At 49.1% G+C, this 23,883-nt stretch overlaps 1 non-coding gene across 1 annotated transcript; it reads left to right on the top strand.

Annotated features, from left to right (window-relative positions):
* The first annotated feature begins 13,563 nt into the window (after positions 1 to 13,563).
* Positions 13,564 to 13,636, top strand: TRNAT-AGU (transfer RNA threonine (anticodon AGU)). The gene has a single exon. It is a non-coding gene; the product is annotated as a tRNA-Thr (tRNA).
* The last annotated feature ends 10,247 nt before the right edge of the window (positions 13,637 to 23,883 follow it).

Here is a 23,883-nt window from a genome sequence, read left to right as displayed (position 1 = left end):
AGGGGAAAACACACCAAGGGTGCACAGCCCATTCCCTTCCAGGAATTTTCTCAATGAGCTGGGCTCTTCCCAGTGGGAGTTTCTCCTTCAGGAGGTGATCTGGGTGTCTGCTGTGACATCCTGAGGATGTGATATGTTTGGACATCTTGTGACTTTCCAGTGATACTGGATGGGAGACATTTACCACCTGGTTTTCCTCCCAGACAGCAAGTGTGCAAACCCTGAAACAACTCAAAGGAAGGAATTCTCCAAAGCAATGCTAAAAACTCACACCTATTGCAAAACTATTAAAATAACAGGAATTTTTTTGAAAGCAAAGGACAACTTTTAAAACAGCTCCCTGTCCCTCTTTCATCTTGCTATTCCCAAAGGCGACCCTAGCTCGGTTAGTGCAGGTGGTCCATGAGGAGGGGACTTTGTCCGAGGTCTGCAGTGGGGTTTGGGGTCCCTTTTGCAGAGGCGGGGTGAGGGAGAGCTCTGGGTCCGCACTAGAGGGCACTCCTGCCATGCAGAACCTGTGCTCCACAAGGCTGCAGCATCCTTCCAAAGCTGCAGCATCCTTCCAAAGCTGCAGCATCCTTCCAAGGCTGCAGGATCCTTCCAAGGCTGCAGGATCCTTCCAAGGCTGCAGCATCCTTCCAAAGCTGCAGCATCCTTCCAAAGCTGCAGGATCCTTCCAAAGCTGCAGGATCCTTCCAAGGCTGCAGGATCCTTCCAAAGCTGCAGGATCCTTCCAAGGCTGCAGCATCCTTCCAAAGCTGCAGCATCCTTCCAAAGCTGCAGCATCCTTCCAAAGCTGCAGGATCCTTCCAAAGCTGCAGGATCCTTCCAAGGCTGCAGGATCCTTCCAAAGCTGCAGCATCCTTCCAAAGCTGCAGCATCCTTCCAAAGCTGCAGGTTTCTCCCCGGGCTTCAGGTTTCTTCCCAGGCTGCAGGATCCTTCCAAAGCTGCAGGATCCTTCCAAGGTTGCAGCATCTTTCCAAGGCTGCAGTCGTAGCAGGGCACAGAGGGGAGATCTCTGTTCCCTGCAGAGGGAGAAACCCCCCAGCACCCTCCACTCTGCCAAAATCTCCTTCTGGGGTCTGCAGAGGGGTTATGGAATGCAGGACCCAGCGTCCTTGATGGGTTTGTCCATGAAGGGCCAGCCCTGGCTTCAGGTGGGGCTGCAAACAGGGGCAGGGATTGAGATTTCTTGGGCTGATCGAACTCTCAGGTCTGCCAGGGGAGCGTGGAGTGGCCAAGCAGGAGAGGCCAAAGCACTGCTCAGGTGACATGAGCTGCTCCAGGAGAGCCAATGTGGCTGCCTCGAGTGACAATGGTGCTTGTCCAGCCCTTTGGACACCTTGTGAAAAACCAACAGGCACCACATAGATGGAGGGTGAGCCAGCTGATAAAAGCCTACTTGGATTTCCAAAGACCTTTTACAGAATCCTTATCAAAAGTTTTATGGAAATTGGGAATACAGAGGACGAAGGTCCTGGCTGGTTGACAGCAGGTGGAGGAGAAGAGATGGAGGTCAGCGGTCAGATCTGATGGGGGAGATCTCCCACAGCCCCTGTGGGCTCTGTGCTGGGACCTGGGTAACTCCACACACTCATGGACTGGGAGAAGCCCTAAGCAGCAAACCCCAGCATTCTCTGGTGATGAGAAGTTACTCAAAGCACGAAGAAGAGCAAACTGTCTGGCTGCAGGAAGATGTCACAAATCTGTGAGAACATGAAATGGGACAGCAAGTGTGGTGTTGATTAAGTTTACAGTGGGACAGCTGCTGACAAACTCGGGGAGCCCTGGGCTCACCAGCACCCTTGGGAATGAGGCAATTCCATGAAAGTATGCAAGGGCTTCTGCCACTGAGCAGAGGTTCCCACGCTGTCTCCATCAGGAGCTGACACCACATCAGCCCTGTGGAGCAGGAGCCCCCAGGCCACCCCCACAGCAGCAGCTCTTGCCACACACGTGGGGCTGAGCTCGCATTTGCTGCCAAAATCCCCCGGGGATCGGCTTCCTCAGCATTATTTTTATTTTGCTCTCGGGGTTGAGCTCAGATGATGATGTGTGGCAAATCCACTCCCCACATCACATCTCCTGTGTGGAGCTGTTAGGCTTCAGACAACAACTTCCCTGTCTGCAGCTGGTTTATTTACAGAGACTGCTGATCTGTCTGGGCAGCTGCTGGAATCTGCTGCTGCTGCCTGGAAATCCAGCTCTGATCACCTCTGCCCTGCCCCTCCTCTAGGGATAGAATAATAAACCCTTGTGCTGCTTAATAGAGAAGGAAAGTGGATCACATTTTACTTTCCCAAGTTTCTCACTGCAGGGAATTTCAAGGCTGTGTTTGATCCGTTGTTCCCCTGCCTCTAAGCCTGAGTCTGGAGGAGTTCAGGAATCACCCACCTCCGGTGGGGTTGCAAAACTGATTTCAGGGCTTCTGCAAAAGTTCCTTTCAATAACACATCCAGGCCTCACTTCCCATGGCTGATTTCTGCCCTTGGATATTTGGAAACTCTTGTCTCCTGAGTAGCTCAGCCTGTGCAGACACAGACTGTGCTGTGCTGGCAAAACTGACTGATAAGGAATTTAATATGAAAGGCTGCTCAGAGAGGAGAGGAGTGAGATTGTGTCAGTTTATATTCCTAAGAGCTGGAGCCCGTGGCTGTGCACAGGCACTGCTTCTGTCTGATGTGACAGTCCTGCCCTTCCAATCAGGATTTTTCCAGTTCTGCCCTTCCAATCAGGATTTTTCCTTGCTGAAAGCTCAGTTAGGAGAGCTCAGATTCTTCTGCCCCAACCTCAGGTCTTGTTACCTTCTTCCCAGCAGCTGCTTCCCCAAAACAGTGATTTCCAGGCTTTCTCATCTTTCAGGCCACTGGAAAAGATCTTCAAGGACCTTCCCCCAGGCAGGAAGTGGCTGGTTCTGGTCTCTATAATGGACGCACAGGCTGGAGATGAACACTCACAGCACAAGCCAGCCTTGCCCAAACCTCTGGCCATTTGCTGGGACATTTTGTGGAGGTAGAATTTGAGATGGGAAAGGCTGGAAATGAGATGGGAATCGAGACACAGAGACACCACCACCAGGACTTCCTCTCCTCCCCAGACATTTTGCAGATTGTTCACCTTGGTTGGCTTCAATCCCTGCTTAGGACCTCAATGTTTCCCACCCTATATAGAGGGGGATGTGTGGAGGGGAGGGGTTCATTTAATTAACTTTAATGAAGTTTAACAAAGATAAATGCCAGATTCTGCACCTGGGGTGGGGCAAACCTGGATGTACAGACTGGGGAATGAGTGGCTGGAAAGCAGTTCCATGGAAAGGGTGCTGGGGATTCTGGTTGATGGCCAGAGGGACAAGAGTCAGCAGTGCCCTGGAGCCAGGAGGGACATCCCTGTCCTGGGGGCATCAGGCCCAGCATTGCTGGACAGGTCAGAGAGGGATTGTCCAGCTCTGCTCTGGGCTGTGGCAGCATCACCTTGAGACATGGTGGGGCAGTTTTGGGCACCACAGTATAAGAAAGATATTAATATATTATGAGGGAGTGTCCAAAGAGCACAGGGATGGGGAAGGGTCTGGAATGGCTCGTGGGGAGCAGCTGAGGGCACTGGGATTGTTCACCTGGAGCACACTGAGGGCACTGGGATTGTTCACCTGGGGCACACTGAGGGCACTGGGATTGTTCACCTGGGGCACACTGGGGGCACTGGGATTGTTCACCTGGAGCACACTGAGGGCACTGGGATTGTTCACCTGGAGCACACTGAGGGCACTGGGATTGTTCACCTGGGGCACACTGGGGGCACTGGGATTGTTCACCTGGAGCACACTGAGGGCACTGGGATTGTTCACCTGGGGCACACTGAGGGCACTGGGATTGTTCACCTGGAGCACACTGAGGGCACTGGGATTGTTCACCTGGAGCACACTGGGGGCACTGGGATTGTTCACCTGGAGCACACTGGGGGCACTGGGATTGTTCACCTGGAGCACACTGAGGGCACTGGGATTGTTCACCTGGAGCACACTGGGGGCACTGGGATTGTTCACCTGGAGCACACTGAGGGCACTGGGATTGTTCACCTGGGGCACACTGAGGGCACTGGGATTGTTCACCTGGAGCACACTGAGGGCACTGGGATTGTTCACCTGGAGCACACTGAGGGCAGAGCTCCCCGGGGCTGCAGCTCCTCCCGAAGGGCAGCTCCGGGCTCTGCTCTGGGACAGGGACAGGAGCCAGGGAACGGCTGGAGCTGGGCCAGGGCAGGCTCAGGCTGGAGATGAGGGAAAGGTTCTTCCCTGAGCCAGAGGGTGCTGGGCACTGCCCAGGCTCCCCAGGGAATGGTCCCGGCCCCGAGGCTGCCAGAGCTCCAGGAGCGTTTGGACAGCGCTGCCAGGGATGGACAGGGGGGATTGTTGGGGGGTCTGGGCAGGAACTGGGGCTGCACTGGGTGATCCTCCTGGGTCACTTCCAGCTGAGGAGTTTCTGCGACTCCCCACTGACCCTGAGCTGTTCCATGCCCAGAGGCTGAGCAGTGACAGTGACATCCCTGCAGTCCCATCACTTCACCCTAAACCCCTGGGCAAACACCTCCAGGCACATTGTCATTGTTGACACCATCTGTTCCTTTGCTCAAGTGAAGAGCCATCGACTTCAGGGCAGAGCCAGGGGTGTTTATTTTGTAGGTGGTTTGTGAGCTCTGTCATTCACTCTAAAGCTGAGAGCTGCATCCACAGAGAGAACAGAATCCCAGCTTTAGAGGAAAACCCTCCCTCTTAGCCCACACTGGATAACCCAGCTCCCACCAGAGCACTGCAGGGCAATGTCTTCTCTTCGCTTTCTCATATGGAAACTGCACTGGTTTTTCACTCTAATTTAAACCTGCTGATGGTGAGCAAGGCCCATTTAATTTGCTGTTCTTGTTTGCTCATTAATTCCACTGAATTACTTTATTTACGAACGTACTTCTTCTAAATTATTTGATTACTTAACTAAATGTATTTATTTACAGTGGATAGCAGAAGATAAAAACAACTGCAGTGGATCCCTGCTGACAGTCCCCCAAACCACTGCCTAAGAGTGGCAGTGAAAACCCTGGATTTTGGGTGCTGCCAGCATGTTGCTATAAGATCTGGGCAAAGCAGCAGATGTGTCCCTCAGAGGGACATTTCCTCAAACCTGGGGGTCAGATTTTCATGTTATTTTATTGTCCCCAGATGTTGCTTGTCCAAATGAGGACAAGTCCAAGCCCCTGAAGCACAGACTGAGTGGTGTGGACAGCGGAGAGCAAGCCATGGAAACTCTGGGGGGATCCTGACAGTGTGATACCTCCTAAATTATGGGATTAACAATGGATTCAGTTGGAAACCACAGAACTCTGAGCAATCAACTGAACAAATGGAGACAAAGCAAACCTCCCCCTTTGGTTTCTTCATTCCTACCAGTTCTGCTGAAGTTTCTTGTGCAGGTTTTTATATTCCAGAATCCTGGAATCATAGAATCTCCACAGTTGGAAGGGACCCACCAGGATCACCCACAGAATCATCCCTGTCCCTGCCCAGACCCCCCAACAATCCCCCCCTGTCCATCCCTGGCAGCGCTGTCCAAACGCTCCTGGAGCTCTGGCAGCCTCGGGGCCGGGACCATTCCCTGGGGAGCCTGGGCAGTGCCCAGCACCCTCTGGCTCAGGGAAGAACCTTTCAAACAGGACAAGCCAAAAAGAGGAGCAAAATGTGGGTAATTCTGTGCAGTGCCCTGAAAGAAAATGAACAACAGCTTTTCCAGGAGACCCTGAGGGAGCTTTGCCCATTATGAGACCCTGAATGAGTCTGTGTGATATTAGAGGGTCTGATGGGAAACAGATTTCAGGGAGAGCTTCCTGAGGCCACCCAGAAGAGAGTCCTCCTCCCAACACTAGGCATTTGGGATGGTCTTGTTTACTCTTGCAGAAGTTCCTGCTGCTGGCCTGAGAGTTGTTAGGAAAGATGGTATCTCCAGCAGCTGCTGTAAGCCAGGCCGGAAATACTTGCTCAGGAATCTGTGGTTCTGTGTCTGCTTGGTGTCTAATAAGTACCCAGGGGTACATAATGGGGCTTAGTGAATTATCCCTTCAGTCACAGCACAGGATTATGGACCCTCTCTTTACTATTCAGCTCTAGCAGACCCAAAATCAAGTCAAGCTCAACCTGCTCAGCTCATTTAACTTTTCTGCTGCAGGTAAGGTGTTGTCTCCTACCCTTCTGATCAGCTTTGGCACTGCAACATGCAGCAGTGAATGCATCTTCCCCACGGCACAACAGAAAATGCTGCTTGGTCTGGTGGTCTCATGATGCGCTTTGGGTCAAACAACCTCCTGTCATCACATTCCACCTATTTTGTCCCAGAATTTGTGCTCCTGTTGCCCACCATGAGCTTGATCTGAGCACTCAAGATGACAATATTGACATTCCAATGAGATTTTTGCAGCAGACAAGTTTGAAGCTCCTCTTGAAATTGCATTAATTTTGCAAACTGAGTGTGTGGTGCTGTTACAGCTATGGCAGGGACAGTCTGGAGTGAGACTCTTGGAAGTTAAATGGTATCAGAAATCCTTATCTGCAGCAGCTGGACAACTTCAGCATCACTCCTGACACACCCACTGCAAACCCCACAGCAGATTGCAACCCACAGCTCTGTGTTGGACCATCTGTGCTGTTTCCCCCTTGGAAAGCCTTGGGAATTCTGGAGCAGCCACACAAAGGTCACCAGAGCAAGTGAGAGATTTTGTCACCGCCTTCAGCTTCACCTCAGTGGATTTTACAAATTTCCAGCCCCAGGGCCAATAATTTTCTGCAGTACCCAAGGACTGCTGAACTCTTCATCCCCCTCTGGCTCTCATTTCTGGCTGGTTTAGATGTGCAGGAAAGCAGGCACATTGCCAGATGCCAGAGGAGGTTCTAGCCCAAAGTCTGCCTTCCTGCATTACTTAATTGCATTTGTTGCATTCCTGGTATTTATGTCTTTTCATCCTATGGGGCTGTGAGGAGTATTTGGGCTGTCAGTGGTGCTGTGCATTCCCAGACCTTCCATCTGATCCCAACATGCTGAGTTTTTTGGAGAATTTAACTGAGGAGAGAGAGTGATACTGCCAGAGACCAGCATGGGAGTTTCACCAGGCTCTACTTTGGGTGATTCCCACTGCTGGGTCTGATTTGTGACCCAGAAAAATGACCATGGCAATGTTTGTTCTTTGCTCTCTGAAATACTGTGTTTTACAGGGCTGAAGTGGCACAGCTGAGAAGCTGCTGCTGGAGCACTCACACCAGAATAGGGGTGTAAATCCCTATTTTTATGCCCTTCCAGTAGTAACCTCTGATATACCGCACCACTGATCCTGAGGATGGGAAGGACTTTTTTTACCCTCTCTCATGATTACATCAGGATTGAGACTCGATTTTTCTCCTGCAGCCCACAGGGTCTGTCCTGGCTCACAAATAGTTAAGCTGCTGCAGCTCAGCAACTCATCTGTAATTAAGGGCATCTGTCAGAAAAACATCCTCCTCTCTGGGGCTGACAGGTGCTAAGGGCTGCCTTGAGCTGGGGTTTATCCCCAGGGGACTCCAAAGGCTCTGCCAGTCCCTTCTGGACACCAGGGCACATCCAAGCCCTCCAGGCTGGTGGCCCTGGGCTGGTGGCAGGGTCGTGGTGCCCTCACAGGGCAGGCTGTGAAATGCAGGTTTCCAGCTGTGAAAAATGAGGTTCACTTTCCTGGTAGATTTTAAAAAGGTTTAATAAAAGACAGTAAGAGACAAACAATAAAGCAAAAGGTAATATGGCTGGGAGCTTGGCATTCAGCCAAGAGCACCCCTGCTGTTTTGGGGACACCCCTTAAATCCATCAGCCCTTTGCATATTCACACATTTTCAAACTTTTCTACAAACCATTTTCCATATTCCAGGAACTGTTTGGGATGGCCACTTCTTGAGTCTGCCTTTTTAGAGCATGTGTGTTTCTTGGCTGTAGTTTTAATTTCTTTTTCTTATCAATCTTAATTTGGGCTGTGGTCTTCAGTTTCTACAGATGGTCAGTGATGGTAGCTGGTATATCAGCAGCAGGTGTCTTCACTGGTGTTATCCAACCAAGCAAGCAGGCAGTTCACTTACTACAAACACACTTTATCAGCCTTTGTTACTCCTAAGGAAAACTAGATCTTAAAAACCATTTCAACACCACTAATACAGCATCCACCCCAATATTTGCGAAAAGCCAATACCATAATATGTATTTATAACACAGCTGTGCACAATCCCTCTGCTTCTGGGCACTGGGATACTCAGAAATCCCAATTTTTTTATGTTTCACAAGTGTTCCTGAACATTCCTGGAAAGGCAGCTTGAGTTGTGCCCATAGATCTCCTCAGGCTTGCTCAGCACCAGCAGCTCCACGTGGTCGTCAGAACAAGCTGGATTTTCCTCTTTGCTAAGCTGAAACGGGTCAAGGGTAATTTCGACCAATTTTGTATCCGAGGAGGGCTCCAGGGAGAAGTTACAACAGCTTAAACAGAGGCAGCTGCATTCCAGAAATGACTCCTGTTCCCTCAGCACAGGGAACAAACCGGGCACCCCCAGAGCAACATGTTTATTCCAAACAGAACACTGGGTTTTTGTTTTTTTTTTTTTTTTTTTTTTTTGTTTTGGTTTTTTTTTTTTTTTTGGTTTTTTTTGGTTTTTTGTTTTTGTTTTTTTTCCCAGGACTTGAGGAAAATCCTCCTGGCTTCCAAGAAAACTTTACAAGGGTACTTTAAAGGAAGGCAGGAACTTTAAGGCAGTGGTGGCCACTGGGCTGTTACAAGCAGGCTGGGAGAGCCTGGGGAAGCCAGTCCAAACTTCTAGGTTCAATTTAAGGCCAGAAGGAACCCCCTGCCTTGTAATATTCTATTAACTATGCCAATTTTCTCTTCTATTTTCATCTTTTCCCTTAAAATGATATAAAATGGCTTCAAGTATGGCTACAAGAGTGAAAGGAGTTTTTTCTTCTCCGTGTGTCAGATCAAAAATGCTGCTGAGATTTTGTGGCTTTCTTATAATTAAGAGGATACAGCTTCTGTGCTCTTTGTTAAATCATTACCAGAGTTTATTCATGCAGAGTTTTAGAGTCCACCACATTGTCCAGCCTTTATGTGTGAGCCGAGGTGGCCTCTGATCCCCAGTTCAGATGTGAGCTGGGCTCCAGGGACTCTGGGCTGGTCAGAAATCCTACATGATGTAACAATTTCGTTTGCTGGAGATAAATACCCTGTAAATAATGCCAGCAAAGCTCGCTGTTCCTTCAGGAGGGATATTTCCATCCATGGAAAACAAACATCTGGGCTTTGGTTTGTTGCTTTATTGCTGCCCATTGCTGCCTTTTGCTTTTACAGAGCAGCGGGAGGTCACTGTCCAGGGACTCCCTTTATATGACTTTTGTTCAGAAAATATTCTTGAACATTGCAAAGATTATCCATGAATCATGCCCATAATGCCTAATTTGCTGTACACAAACATTTCCACTTTGTAGCAATTTCCCTCATCTCTGGGTGAAAGCAAAGAACAAAATGGAAACTTATTTTCCATGAAAACCACAGGCTTTGGAACTGTTGAGCTCTGCTTTTCAGACTTCTCATCTCACAGGTAAAACTGGGACAACTCCACAGTGTTTTCAAGGATTTTGGATCCAAAAAGCAAGAAGGAAGCATCTGATAGGAGATAAAATCTAGAAGAGTGGTTGGACGTGATACGTAGTGCCTAAGTGGGCAGACAATATTTAAGTTTGGTGCATCTAAACAGGTAAATTTTAACTAACTAGGTGAATTTACTACTGGTAACTAAAGTTTACCAATATGGCAAGAGAAAAATGTTGCGTTCCACAAGCAGAAAGCATCCAGAACATGGGTTTGACCAGGGCAAAAGTTAGTGATGGAAACTGGATATCCAACTGTAGTGTATAAACATCTCTGTAAGATGGGGTTTGCTGGGATAAAGAGAGCAAGAAATGCACATTTTATTCCCTAATTGTGCAATCTCAGGAACTTTGAATTCTTCAGCCCTCACAGTCATCACAATCTCCCACTTTTCTTTACCCTAATTTGGTCACTAAACCTGGACAAGGTGGGCTCTGTGTCAGGACCCAAGCAGCCAAATTCACCAGGACTGTTCCACCAGGACCCTGCCTGACAGCAGCAGGACTCCTACACCTCCCCATGGGGAGAAGATGAAGAAAGGTCTGTTCCAGAAGAGAAGCAGAACTGTGTCACCAGCCTAGGGAAGTTTTGTGCTGACAGACAATGTACTAGTGCTGGATTTGAACTTGAGAAGTGTCTCATGTAGAAATTTTGGGGGGCAGCTTCCCACATTCCTGATAATCAAGCAGTTTCTTAGAGTAGAAACCAAATCATAGTACCTGGCTACAAACACAGATCCAAACATGAAAACAAATCAAAATCTGATTTCTCATTAGCCCATCTCCTACTAAACAAGAAAATTCATTATGTCTTCATTAGCAGTCATTTCATAATGACCCCAGACAAACTTTGCATTAGGGCTTGGCCAAGAAGGCACTGCATGGAAGGGCAAGATGTTCCAGTTCCTTCAGACTCCACCAGGAGAAAGTTCCTTTGTCCAGCCTGTTGGTAGCTGAGGCTGCCCTGCCAGGACCTAGCAAACAGATGACCATTCCCATCTCATCTAGTAATCATTATTCCTTCCAGTTTTCCTCATTTTTCACAGTGGCTTTCCCACCAGAGGTGCTCAGAAGAGCCCCCCAGCACTGCAGGGGACAGCTGTGCTCTGGTTCAGGGTCTGTGTGGTGAGACAGGTGTTTGGGGGGATGCCCTGCTGATCCTGTGTGCCCACAGAGCAGCTGGCAAAGTCCCACCTGCAGCTGGCAGAGGAATAGCACACAAATGCTGGATGGACTCACAGCCCTTGTCCAGCCAGGCCAGATCTCCCTGCAAATGTGCAGGAGAAAGATTCCCTTCTTGGCAGAGGGAAGAAAGTCATTTGAAGGAGTTTTAGGGGTAAGAAGACAGCCTTTCCAGACACCAGGCTCTTCACCTGAGGGTGCAGGTGCAGTCCTGGAGGACAGGGCACAGGGCAAGGTGCCTGGGTCACACCTCAGCAGTCACCATGAGAAGGGAGAGAAAAACAGGAGAGGTTCCTGGGATGGGCAGAGATCAAACAGAAACTGAAATCTGGGGACACCTCCAGGCTGTGGGGACAGTGCCATGAGGCACAGAGCTGCCAGGGCTCGGCACAAGCTCTCCTGCTGCTCACCCGTGCCAGAGGCCTCTGCAGCAGTTCCAGCTCTGTTCCAGGACAGCTCTCAGCACTGCAAGGGTCTGCACCCAAGTTAAAACATCCAAGTATTCTGCAACACAGACATTGGAATACACGGCAGAGTTTCACTCGGGAAAGCGAGGACACAACCTTTGCAGCACCAGCCAGCCTTTCACATTCACCACTCCATCACTTCTCATTACCAAAAGCATCTATTTCTCATCAAAGTGCTCCCAGATTCAGTACACATTTAAACCACATTATTTTTCAAGTCGAGGTCTGAACAGAGCCTGTATCAAACTGCTCCATTATTGCCTTCTGCCAGGCAGTCTCTCATGGCTCAGCCATGTGTTCCCAGGCTCCGAGCCCAGCTGCTCTTGGAAACCATGCTCCAAGCACATGTTCCTGCCTGGGATGTTCATTATTATTTTCAGCTCTATTTTATTGGTGCACGTCCTCCCTGTGTGCCCCCAAAGGGCTGCTTTCAGCAGGGTTTGTACAAAGTTGTTTGATTGGCTTCAGGCTCCTTTGTGAGTTTATCCAATGCCAAGCTCAGGCACTGAACCCATGCCAGGTAATTCATCATTCCTCCTTAAAAGCTATAGACAGAATCCTGCTCTTAGCTTGTCAGATAAAGGCCTGAGAATTGCCTTTCAGCCCACCTAATGAGGGTTTGTGTTTTTCTAGGCTTGGGAGGATGGATGGTCTTAATTTCTGGTTTCTTTCAAAGAGAGCAATTTTCTTCCACAAAAAAGACCAGGAATAATAGACACAATGTGGCTTATTCTGAGTCACCCTTTAACCATTTCTACTTATATTTTCTTTTTGTGCATCTACCCTGAAACTCAGAGTCCCCTTCAACTGCTGCTGTACATTTTCCCCTGCCATGGGACGTTTCTGTGCCTGAAGGTTTAATGCACAGCCAGCATCCTCTCTGGGACTTGCTGACAGTCTCCATCAAATTTGAGGTGTTCCAGGCAGGGTTTTTCTATTCCAGCTCTGCAGGAGTTGCCTGTTGGGTGTGAGGAAAGTGAGACTAGGTGCACAAGTGACTGTGCAGAGCCAGAGCTCCTCCTTCTGTGCACAGAAATCCCCCAAGGGCCAGCCCAGGGCAGCATGGGGGGGAAGATTTATAGGAGGAGTCTCCCAATCACTCAGGCACTGCCCATATTGAACAACTCTACACGAAATCCTGGGCATCACAAGGGTTCTCATTGGCCAAATGCTAAATCCAAAATTCTGTTCTCTGTGATTCTTGCTTTCTCCAAATTCCCCCCACTTTTGTGACAGTTTCATCCCAGGCTGGAAGCTCAGCCTGAAGCATGTTCAGTCCCACAGTCCATCAGATTCAGGTGGCCTCCGAAGGGCTCTCCAAGGGAGGATGAAGCAGCAGGGAAGGAACAAAACAAGGACTCTTAAGGAAGCAGTGACATCCGTAAAGAGCTGAGAGGGAGAAATAAATACAGTGCTGATTTCCAGTGGGGATCAGTGGGCTATAAGAGAATCCCAGATTGGTTTGGGATGGAAGAGACCTTAAAGACTACCCAGTGCCACCCCTGCCATGGGCAGGGACACCTCCCACTGTCCCAGGCTGCTCCAGCCCCAGTGTCCAACCTGGCCTTGGGCACTGCCAGGGATCCAGGGGCAGCCACAGCTGCTCTGGGCACCCTGTGCCAGGGCCTGCCCACCCTGCCAGGGAACAATTCTTGCCCAATATCCCATTTATCCATCCCTGCCCTCTGGCAGTGGAAGCCATTCCCTGTGTCCTGTCCCTCCACGTCCTTATGAAAAGCCCCTTTCCTGTTCTCTTGGAGTCCCTTCAGGTACTGAAAGGCTACAATAAAGTCACCTTGGAGTATTCTCTTCTCCAGGCTGAATAATCCTAATTCTCTCAGTATTTCCTCATATGAGAGGGGCTCCAGATTTTGGAGCATCTTTGTGGCCCCGTCCCTTTCCTTTTTTGATAAATATGCAGCAACGATGAAGAGCCCAAATATGATCATTTCTTTGTAAACTTGTCAAACTGCTGGGCTGGGGAAAATAGAATCATCCATCTTGATGTCCTGACAGGGGTGAGCTGAAGGAGAATAAATTCCAGCTCTGGGTTTACCTTGTGGTGGTGGTTTTGTGTCTCTGATGAGTTTTGGTGCAGTTTGGAAAGAGAATTGAAAATCCTTGGAGCAGCACATTCCAGCAGTGCCAGTGTCATTTCACACCAGAATTATGAGAAAATTAGAATATGAAATGTTTGCAGAGGCAAAAACACCCAGATTTCAGGGGCTCCATAGCTCAGGGGTTAGAGCACTGGTCTAGTAAACCAGGGGTCGTGAGTTCAAATCTCACTGGAGCCTGGGGAGGGTCTGCACTTCCTGCAAAGACCTTGTTGCTTTATCTTCCTGTTTCAGTGTTCGTTATGCTGTTTTTTGGAGTATCCACCCCAGCCTTAGTGAAATACAAATATCCCCCAGCTCCTACATCAAACAAGAGGCAAAGAGAAGCAGAGAAATCAGCAGTGGTCAGAGTTGTACCCTTGGAATACTTTTAATGTACAGCAATCAGAGAAGGGGAACACCAGTAATGGGATTTGGAGCCTTCAGGACCCTGCGGACTTTGTGAGGGTCATTGATGGACAAAGCTGGAATGGCTGCCAGGTATTTACATTCAGAGCTGGTTCATCTCTTCAGATATCAACAGGACAATCAAATTATGGCTCCAGAGCTCAGTAATTGCAGAGCCAGCTGAAAACATAAATATGGTTTGTGGAGGAGCAGTACCATCAGTCATCTACAGAACCCTGCTGGGGGGACTGGAAAGTGACAATTTCTAACAATAAAGTAATAGGTAGGACTTAACCTATTTTGCATCTTGAATTCCATGAATTGCTCTCCAGATTTATGATATTTCTTCCTCTGCCATTGCACATTTCTTTTCCCTGTTAATTTTCAAGTAGACTCCCTATATTGAGTCCAAATGATCCAAACCAGTGATGGAAAAGGTAATTTCTGAATTTCAAAAGGGCCTTTTCCATCTGAGGGAAGGAAGGCTCAAGAGTCTGAAAGATTTTTGTCTTGTGGAGGGAGACACAGCGTGACAGGAGGGACATGGGGTTTTGTTTGCCTCTCACCAGGCTGGCTCCTTCCAGCTCTGTTGTCCCAGAAAAAGTGAGTTTTGGAGGGTTAATGTGTTTTCTCCCCATGGGAAGTGACCCGCAGGAATTTCCCTGCTTTCCTCTGCATCTATCCCAGTAAGGACAAAGAAACAGAAGCCAGAAGGGCTCCCATTAAGCTGCAATTAATAAATGAGCACAAGTTACTCTTATTGTAACCCCAGGTCCTGGAAAATGGATGGATGGGCTTTACTAAAAGGGAATTTATCTCCAGGCTGTTGTGGCTCTACCTGGCTTCCCCTGTCCCTCATTCCAGCTTTATCTCTTTATTTGGCTTTCAGAGGAGACCACAGAACAAGACCCAAAAAGAGCTTTGTGGTTCAAGTTCACTTTTGCAATCAGGCTTGTGGGTTCAGCTTAGCTGAGCCTGGTGGGGATGGAAATGATCCTCTGAAAAATTAATGTCTTTCCTTTCTGCGCAAAGAGGACAAATGTTCAGGATGTGTTTTGCTGAATTCTTAATCTCTGCAGTAGCTGATATTAATGCCAGAGCTCCTCTCTCAGTGACCCTGCTGCAATGCAGAGCACAAACTCTCTGATGCTGCTTGTTGAATACTGCCTGGGCCAGAGATGACTTTTACCAGGGGACCTGGCCCTGGAATCTCTTTGTATCCATCACCCATAATCTCCTCTTTCAAAGACAGAGCTTGACTAGAGGGAGAAGGAGGGAAGAGTGATTTATATCCAAATCCTGAAGCCCAGGTAAATGTGGGAGGCAGTGAGGGCAGATGTGCATTGTCCCCAGGGAATGGTCCCGGCCCCGAGGCTGCCAGAGCTCCAGGAGCGTTTGGACAGCGCTGCCAGGGATGGACAGGGGGGGATTGTTGGGGGGTCTGGGCAGGGACAGGGGTGGGACTCAATGATCCCTGTGGGTCCATCCCAACTCAGGAGATTACAGGATTCTGTGATTCCATGGCCTTTGTTACTTGTGAGATGGAAATGCTACAGAGATGTTCAGAGATATGGGAAGGTTGTGCAGCTCTGCCACAGGGATGGGAAAAGGCTGGTCCCCATGGGTCTGTCCAGGGACAAGGTTGTGACTTGCCCAATCCACACCCAGACTAGCATTTATTGCTTTGTTTAGGGAGATTTAAAGATGTCTTCCTGTCTATCCATAAAAACTTGGTTTTGATATTCTCCTTATAACTTCAGAATATAATTTCTATTTTTCAAACCCATCCTGAACTCTGTGCATTTCTTTGGAATACTTCTCATTCCTGGGTCTCACTCCAAGGGTTCCATCAAGCTGGACAGAGAAATAATTCCTTATAAACAACACTGAATCTTGTGGCCCAGCAGCCTTACACCATTGAGGTGCCCCAATCCAAGGACTGTGTTACAGAGCTGCATTTCCGCCTCCGCTTCAGTCCTAGGAAAGGCCACAAATGCCTCAACTAATCCATTCCTTAAGACATGTGGGAAACAACAAATAGTTTAATCCAGGGAGCAAAGCCGTGAGCCAGAGCCAGTGAAAATGTTCCCATGTTTAAAGAGGTTTTGGACTTAGAAATACAATTGACACTAATGTTAAAATCCAACATACACTGAGATCAAAGGGGAGCTTTGTAGCCTCAGGACTTCAGAATTCAGAGTGGGAAAAAAATCACCCAAATGTATCCATTTTTCAGTTCTCCCATAATGAATATGCTCAATCCATTATTCCAAACAAGATATTGTGGGTTTGACGACAATGTTTAAAAAACAAATAGGGAATGTTTCTGAAATAATATGAAAAAATATGAAATGACAGCTCCATAGTCCAGTGTGCCAGGAGCAGGGAGCTCCAGGGATCAGCATCCACAGGGACATCTGTGCCCATCTTTCACTCTCTTCCAAGATGATTTCTCCAAAGATGTGATGCAAAACTTTTCTCGGGGACATTGTCATCTCCCAGGCTCTTAAGCATTGGAATAGGTTCTCTGGGGAAGTGCTGGAGTCACCATCCATGGAAATGTTCAGAAAACAAGTAAATGTGGCACTTTGAAATATGGCACTTTGAGATATGGTTCAGTGGGCACAGTGGTGTTTGGCCAAAAGCTGGACTTGATCTTGGAGGTCTTGTCTAGCCCTGATGTTTCAGAGATCTCCTGGAGCCTGTGAAATCCCCACCTGAGCCCCAAGGCCTGAAAAGAGCAGAAAATACAGCACTAACAGCTCCAGGGAGAGCTGCTGGCTGCCCCAGAGGCTGAATGCAGGCACTAAAACCTGATGTGAACATGGTCCTGCTGCTACCCAAGGCTGCCATGGCACCTTCCCAGAAGCACTGAAAATCCTGGTGACCCATTTGACTGCCCATTCCTTCTGCATGTGTGAGCCTCTTGAAAACACAGCAGCCCTGGCAGCCAGCAAAGCTCAGCTCTGTGCTGCACACAGGAGCTCAGAATGGAAAGTTTACAATTATCACCTGTCTTGGGTTGCAATGAAGGATGTAACCAAAAGTATGTATTCTATCATCATTTGTTGAAACCGGGTGGGGCAGTGATCCTCATCTCTGTGGGAGATATCTCCTGTTAATGGACCATGTGTTCAAACCAGGTGGGGCAGTTGTCTTTATCTTTTCCCCAGCCCATCCTTCCTCCATGGAGATATCTCCTGTTAATGGGCCACTGAGTCCCAGTGCATGACTGATAAAATTCCATCATCCCATTGGGAGATGCTCCACCCAGGGCGAGGAGCCAAGCATTTCCTACCTAGAAAAATCTGGGATTTGGAACATCAGAGCAGCCTTTTTCCACTGGATTCCAGAGGAAAAGCAGACCCTTCTACAGCATCACTGGACCTTCAGAGGAAAACTGCACCTTCTACAGGATCACTGCTCCAACAGAACCACATCTGTCACTGCAGGAGGACTGCAGCCACTATTTAATGGGACTGCTACCAAAACCCTGACTGACTGACAGGGTGTCAGGTTGGATTCTGACTCTCTCAATGTTTTGTTATTTTGTAATACTGTATTTCTATTTTAATTTTTCCTAGTAAAGAACTGTTATTCCTATTGCCATATCTTAGCCTGAGAGCCCCTTAATTTCAAAATTACAATAATTTGGAGGGAGGGAGTTTACATTTTCTGTTTCAAGAGAGGCTCCTGCTTTTCTTAGCAGACACCTGTCTTTCAAACTAAGACATCACCACATTCCAAACATTGCTCCATGAGTGTTTTGAAAGGATTACGCCCTGTTCAAGGAGAAAACTCCAAACCAGCAGCTCCCATGGGATAAGAGATCCCATGGATAAGTAACAGCACTGGCAAAAAATGTCTCAAAGCCATTGGGACAGCATTGCAAGACTCTTCCTTAGCATCCAGTGTGCTTTGCACACCTCCCTCTTCTGGGAATCCTGCAGCTCCCAGGCTCTCCCTGACTGTGCTGCTTACCCTTAGCATTTCCATATCTTGGAAGATTTCTATATCTTGTCTTTTCCACAGCAGGATCCTCAGGGTTTAATGTTGGTATTGTGATTTTCCTGGACTCCACTGGGGAGATACCACTGACCTGCTCAGGCATTTGGAATATAAGTAAACATCCTCATTGCTGCAGGCCATAACTCCATGAAAAACCTGAGAAAGAACATGGGATTGTTATAGTTAATGCAGATTTAACCAAACTATAAAAAGCAATTGGTGCCAATTGAACCCAGCTTTAAAAAGCCAGCCATGCCCAGTTTCACCTGGGCAGCCTGCCATGCAAATGGAACTGAAGGCCAGATCCAGGAATCTGCCAGGAGGAATGGCACAGGAATTGCAGGTCCTTAGAGGGGGGATGGAAGGAGTTTATTATGTTTAGTCTGTCCACAGGACGGCTAAAAGTAGACATGAGTAACTCATAGAAATACCACAGGAGTAAACAGCTAGAAGGCAAAAGAACTATTTTAACTCAATGATATGATGAGCAGAAATGAATATGTCAGGCTGGAATTAAAAAAAAAATAATCTGAAAATCATAGGAGTCATTTTTTCAAGCAGCCAAGGAGGAGGAAATCCCCTGAGAGGTGAGAAAGGGAACCAAGAGGTTATGGAGGAGAGGGACAGCACAGCCAGACTCTGTGAGCACAGAGCTCCTGTCCTGTGTTCTGTTCAACAGTGATGTCATGGAATCACAGAGTCCTGGGATGGTTTGGGTTGGGAGAGACCTTAAATTTTATCTCGTTCCACCCTCTGCCATGGGCAGGGACACCTTCCACTATCTCAGGTTGCTCCAAGCCCACCCAACCTGGCCTTGGGCAGCTCCAGGGTGTGACCTTGACTAAGTCCAGCCCAAACCTGTGGTGGGTATGTACCTGTGTGTATTTTGTGTATTTTGAACAGTCTTTTAAGTAACTTGTATCTCCAAATGCTTCTCCCATTTTCAGAAGCAGGAGGCAAGGACTTTAATTCTGCTTTCTCCTGCACCCTGGAGAGCCTGTGATGTACCTGCTGATTGCCTCAGCTCCCCCCTGGCTGGGAGAGAAGCAGTTCATTCCCTGTGCAGAGAGTCCAGTTAGAGAGCTCCTTGTTCTAATAATGGTCATCTATTTATAGCCTTTCATAATTTGTTTCATGACAAAGAGATTCTGCAAGATGGTCCTTGATTCTTGCAAGTTTGTAATGATTTTTCCCTTCCTGTGTTATTGAAAGTAGCTTTTGTGCTCAGCAAAATGCCTGTAATAAAGGCTATTTCATGTGTTCCGAGTAAATGACAGGGACTTTAATAGGCTTCTGAGGAAAGCTTAGAATTTCTCTTTGTTTCCCTTCAATCCTTTTCAATCTCCTGTGTCAGATGGGCCTGGCTTAGCCCAAGCCTTGCAGGAGCAGAGGAGGCACAGAGCACAATGCCCTCAATGCTGCTGCCCATTGCCAGCACAGCAGCTCAGCCCAGAGCCTCTGGGGGTGACACTTTGCAAAAAAGCAGAAGGGCAAAGTCTGGAGATTGCCCTGGCTGTGATTAATTTGCTCATTCCACAACTTTCTCACACCAGAAATAACAATTATTTGTGGGGCCAGCTGCTAAATATTTTGGCATTTGCAACTGCCCTGGTAAAATATCTCTGCACCATCACAGCCACAACCACACCTCTATCAACATCACTGCAGTGCACAAAAAATCAGCATTATTTCCACTCCACAAGACCATCTCCAGATTTTCCCAATTTCCTACAGCATTTTTAACCCAGAGAACAGTTTTTGTCCCCATCCATCTCCAGGTGGTGGCAGTGCTGGTGGCCTGTCCTGCCTGCAGTGCTGCTGGGGGATGTTAAAGCAAAGTCCTTGTCTTGACAGTCTCTGTGTCACAGTTATCAGTCCCTCCACACCTTTCTGGGAGGGAAACAGAACGGAGAGAGCCCCACATCTGCATTCTGCCAATCCCAGCAGGGCCTCACCAAGTCCTGGGCTGGAGGTTTTAATTCGTCAGGTGTCGGGTTCAGGTTTGGTTCTTCCCTTCTTACCTGGTCCCAGCTGTGTCTGGAGTCTTTTCAGAGTTGAAGCTTTCAACAGTTCTCCACTGGGCTCCAGTTTTGTTAATCAAGAGCATCATGGAATCTCCTGAGCTGGAAGGGACCCACCAGGATCAGCCAAGTCAACCCTGTCCCTGCCCAGACCCCCCCAACAATCCCCCCTGTCCATCCCTGGCAGCGCTGTCCAAACGCTCCTGGAGCTCTGGCAGCCTCGGGGCCGGGACCATTCCCTGGGGAGCCTGGGCAGTGCCCAGCACCCTCTGGCTCAGGGAAGAACCTTTCCCTCATCTCCAGCCTGAGCCTGCCCTGGCCCAGTTCCAGCCATTCCATGGATCCCCTCCCTGTCCCAGAGCAGAGCCCGGAGCTGCCCCTCGGGAGGAGCTGCAGCCCCGGGGAGCTCTGCCCTCAGTGTGCTCCAGGTGAACAATCCCAGTGCCCCCGGTGTGCCCCAGGTGAACAATCCCAGTGCCCCCAGTGTGCTCCAGGTGAACAATCCCAGTGCCCCCAGTGTGCCCCAGGTGAACAATCCCAGTGCCCCCAGTGTGCTCCAGGTGAACAATCCCAGTGCCCCCAGTGTGCCCCAGGTGAACAATCCCAGTGCCCCCAGTGTGCCCCAGGTGAACAATCCCAGTGCCCTCAGTGTGCTCCAGGTGAACAATCCCAGTGCCCCCAGTGTGCTCCAGGTGAACAATCCCAGTGCCCCCAGTGTGCTACTCACTGGCTTCCCTCGAGATCCTTCCCCATTCCTGTGTCCCTGCCCTGGACACTTTCTAACAGCTTTAGTCCTTACACTGAAGATGCCCAAAGCTGCCCCAGCTCTCCTGTTCCTGTCTGGGCAGTCAGTCCATAGCCCTGAACCACCTCTGCCTCTCCCTTTTCTCCATTCCTAGCCTTTGTTTCCTGCCCCTTTGCTTGGACTCCCATTTTCTGAGCATTCCCGGTCGCTGCCCCATGCATCTTCCAGGTTCCCACTTGGATTTCCCCAGGCATCCCAGCACCAGGAGCCCTTGCTGGCCGTAGAAGGTGCACAGACCATTCCCGCACTGCCGGTGGGATTGCCTGGGACCACGAGGAGGCATCAGTCCCCTATTAGTCCTCCATCAGTCCCCTATTAGTCCTCCATCAGTCCCCTATTAGTCCTCCATCAGTTCTCCTCCCAGGGCAGGCAGGTGGAGGTAAAGCCTCGCCCCGCTGCCCAGCTCCAGGAGTCCTGTCCCCTCTGGGCAGCGCCGTCCAGGTTATCCACAACACCAGAGATCCAGAGCACCGGCAGCAGCATCCGAGGGGTTTGTGGAAAGCCTGCAGAGTGCTCCTGGATCAGCCTCGGGGCCGTGAGAGGGCAGCACCGGGATCTGCTGCAGGAGCTGCATCGGCTCCCTGGAAAACATTCAGCAAACCTACAGAGAATCCCTTCTCTTCCAGTGCAAGAGTCAGGCTGATGACGGCTCCAAAGTAAACCTTCCCACAGCTTTCCTTCACAATCGGGCCGTTTGCTTCTCTGTAGACCCAGTTTCACAAAAGGATCTCCCATTTCCAGGGAATTCTGCTGCTTCCGCTCAGGATGGAGGTGAAGCGCATTTTGTTTTGTTTCGTTTTGTTTTCTCAGCTGCTGTAACCAAAGCGTTTCAAGAGTTTGTGGGGACTGGAGAGAATTATGAGTCCCAGTCTCCAGTTGGGTTTCCAGCACACCCAGAGCTGTAATTCCCCAGTTCATCACCGGTATCACACCTGAACAATGAACCCAGAGGATGATTAAGGAGCCTGAAATTGGCCGCCTCTCTCAATTAGCCTTGTGTTTCCTCTCTCAGGAAGGTGTATGTTTGCTTTTATGTGCCCGTGTTTCTGCCCTTCACCCTCCCCAGCAGTGGGAGCAGCAGGAGGGAAGGTTCCCCAGCCCTGAGCACACACAGGCTGCTCCCTGTGCTTTGGGGTCTGCAGGAGCCCCCACACATCACAGGGCTGTCCATCCCAGTGCTCCCAGTGCTGCCAGGGGGTGGCACATTTACTCTGGAAGAAAAGCACGTTCTAGGACTGAGTGTGGTTGTGTTTGCAGGGGGAATTTTCCTGGGAACCATTCAGGAACTTCCTGATTCAGACATAATTGGCTGTGAGTGTGTAGCTGCTGGGGGAAAGCAGTGGAATTATTTTGTTATTAACACTCATGTGACCACATCAGCTCAGGATCCATCCCATGTCCTTCCCAAGGCTGAGACCACGTGTGAATGTGGAGCATTGTGAAGTTAAAGGATCAGTTTCAAGGAGTTCCTTTTCTGCCATGAAATTCATAGACTGAGAATAAACAAAAGAGGGTCAATACCCCCAAAGAGAACAGAATGAACCTTTTCAGTTGGTTTCACTGGCAATACTCTTTTTTTTTTCACAGTAACTGGTTGTCTCCGTTGATTTTGGAATGGGCAGTCAGAAGTGAAACAAAGCTGTTGGACTTTTCAGAGTGGGAACTGAAATGTTAGATTCTCTGCTGACTTGTGCTGGCCCTGCAGTCAAATGTGATATTCCCCTTGGCTTTTCAAAGTGTTAATGAAGTCCAGAGACGACCTCAACTCTTGTTTTATGTTTCATGGAACATTAATGGCAAATTCAGCCCCCTGGCCCCAGGCAGCAGATGCCAAAATGCAGCCTTGGCTCCATTTCACCTCTTTTGCAGCTCCAGGGCAGAGGCTCAGCTGGCGCCTGCCAGCACAGCCTGAGAGGCTGCAGCCCTTTCCCTGGGCTGGGGCTCTGCTCTGCTGAGTGCACACATTGTGCATCCTGAACCTGTGCCCCAAGGTGATTTTTATCCTCATTACAGCCTCGAGTCCAGCCCTGAACCTTGTCCAGCCCCTGGATGTTGTCCAGCATCCTGATTCCAGTAACACTTCTCCCTGCTGGACGCTGTCATGGTCCATAGGCCCAGCTGTGCCATGCACTGTTGGATTGGGGACTCTGAACTTGTGGGAAGATGTTTCCATGGAAGTGTTGCTGGGGGGGTTCAGGCACAATTCCTCCTGTCCTGCTGGACATTCTCTTTTGCCTTTTCACTTTGGGACAAGGCCGTATCCTTCCTGCAAGGTGAGAGAGCACTGATATATTCTGATGACAACCCCTGGTTTTAGTCCTTGCCTTCTGATCCCACTAATTTAAGTTACTCTCTGTTCTGCAGTTTCTATTTTCTCCTGTACCACAGCTCTCCCCTGAGGTTTTCAACTATCAGTGTCATCAGAGCTTCAGAAATAGAGAATTAATCAAACACCTAGGTAGTCACTCCTACTAGAAAGTGCTGCTTTTACACATTCCCACCTGGAGTACAAACAGTATCTCCTTGAGATTCCTTGGGGGAAGGCATTGGTGTTGAATGCAAAGATCAGGAGCGTTTACTACATTAAACTTCAGGCAAAAATACTCATCCAGGTGTCTGGAAATAAAAGACAAGAGCCAGATTTGGGTGTACAAGGTGATGCAGGGGCAAATGGCACTCAGCTGGTGGTCACCCCTGCTCCATGGGCTGGAGATTTAGGCCAGGAGAACACCGGGTATTTCTCACCTGGACAGACCCAGATGGGTGGTTTGGCAGTAAAGACCCTGAGCTCGGGGAAGGTGAGGCAGAGAGTGACCCAGGGGAGGAACAGGGAAGGAAAGGCAGAGAATGGTCCAGGGAAAGTAAGGCAGAGAATGGTCCAAGTGAGGAGCAAGGACAGACATCAGCAGCTGTGACAGAGCATTGCCAGCCAGGAGCTCTGTGGGTATTTCTGACCCCCTGAGAGCTGTGCTTAGAGGGGAATTGAGGCAACATCGAGATTTGAGTTCCCAGAAGCATTTAGGAATTGAGGCTCTAATTCAAAGGCTCGTAAAATGACTGAGGCTGTAAAATCCTGCAGGGGTCACTGGGTGAAGCCCAAGACCCCCCCATAGCACATGTGAGGAGGTGAATCTGCACCAAACAGCAAATGCAGCTTTGGGGCTGACTCAGCTTGAGCATCAACTGGAGAAAGGAAAAGATTTATG

This window comes from Cinclus cinclus, chromosome 19 (genome assembly GCF_963662255.1).
Source record: "Cinclus cinclus chromosome 19, bCinCin1.1, whole genome shotgun sequence".
NCBI lineage: Eukaryota > Metazoa > Chordata > Aves > Passeriformes > Cinclidae > Cinclus > Cinclus cinclus.
The sequence above is the reverse complement of the archived record's forward strand: the minus strand, read 5'-3'. Positions and strand labels throughout refer to the sequence as shown.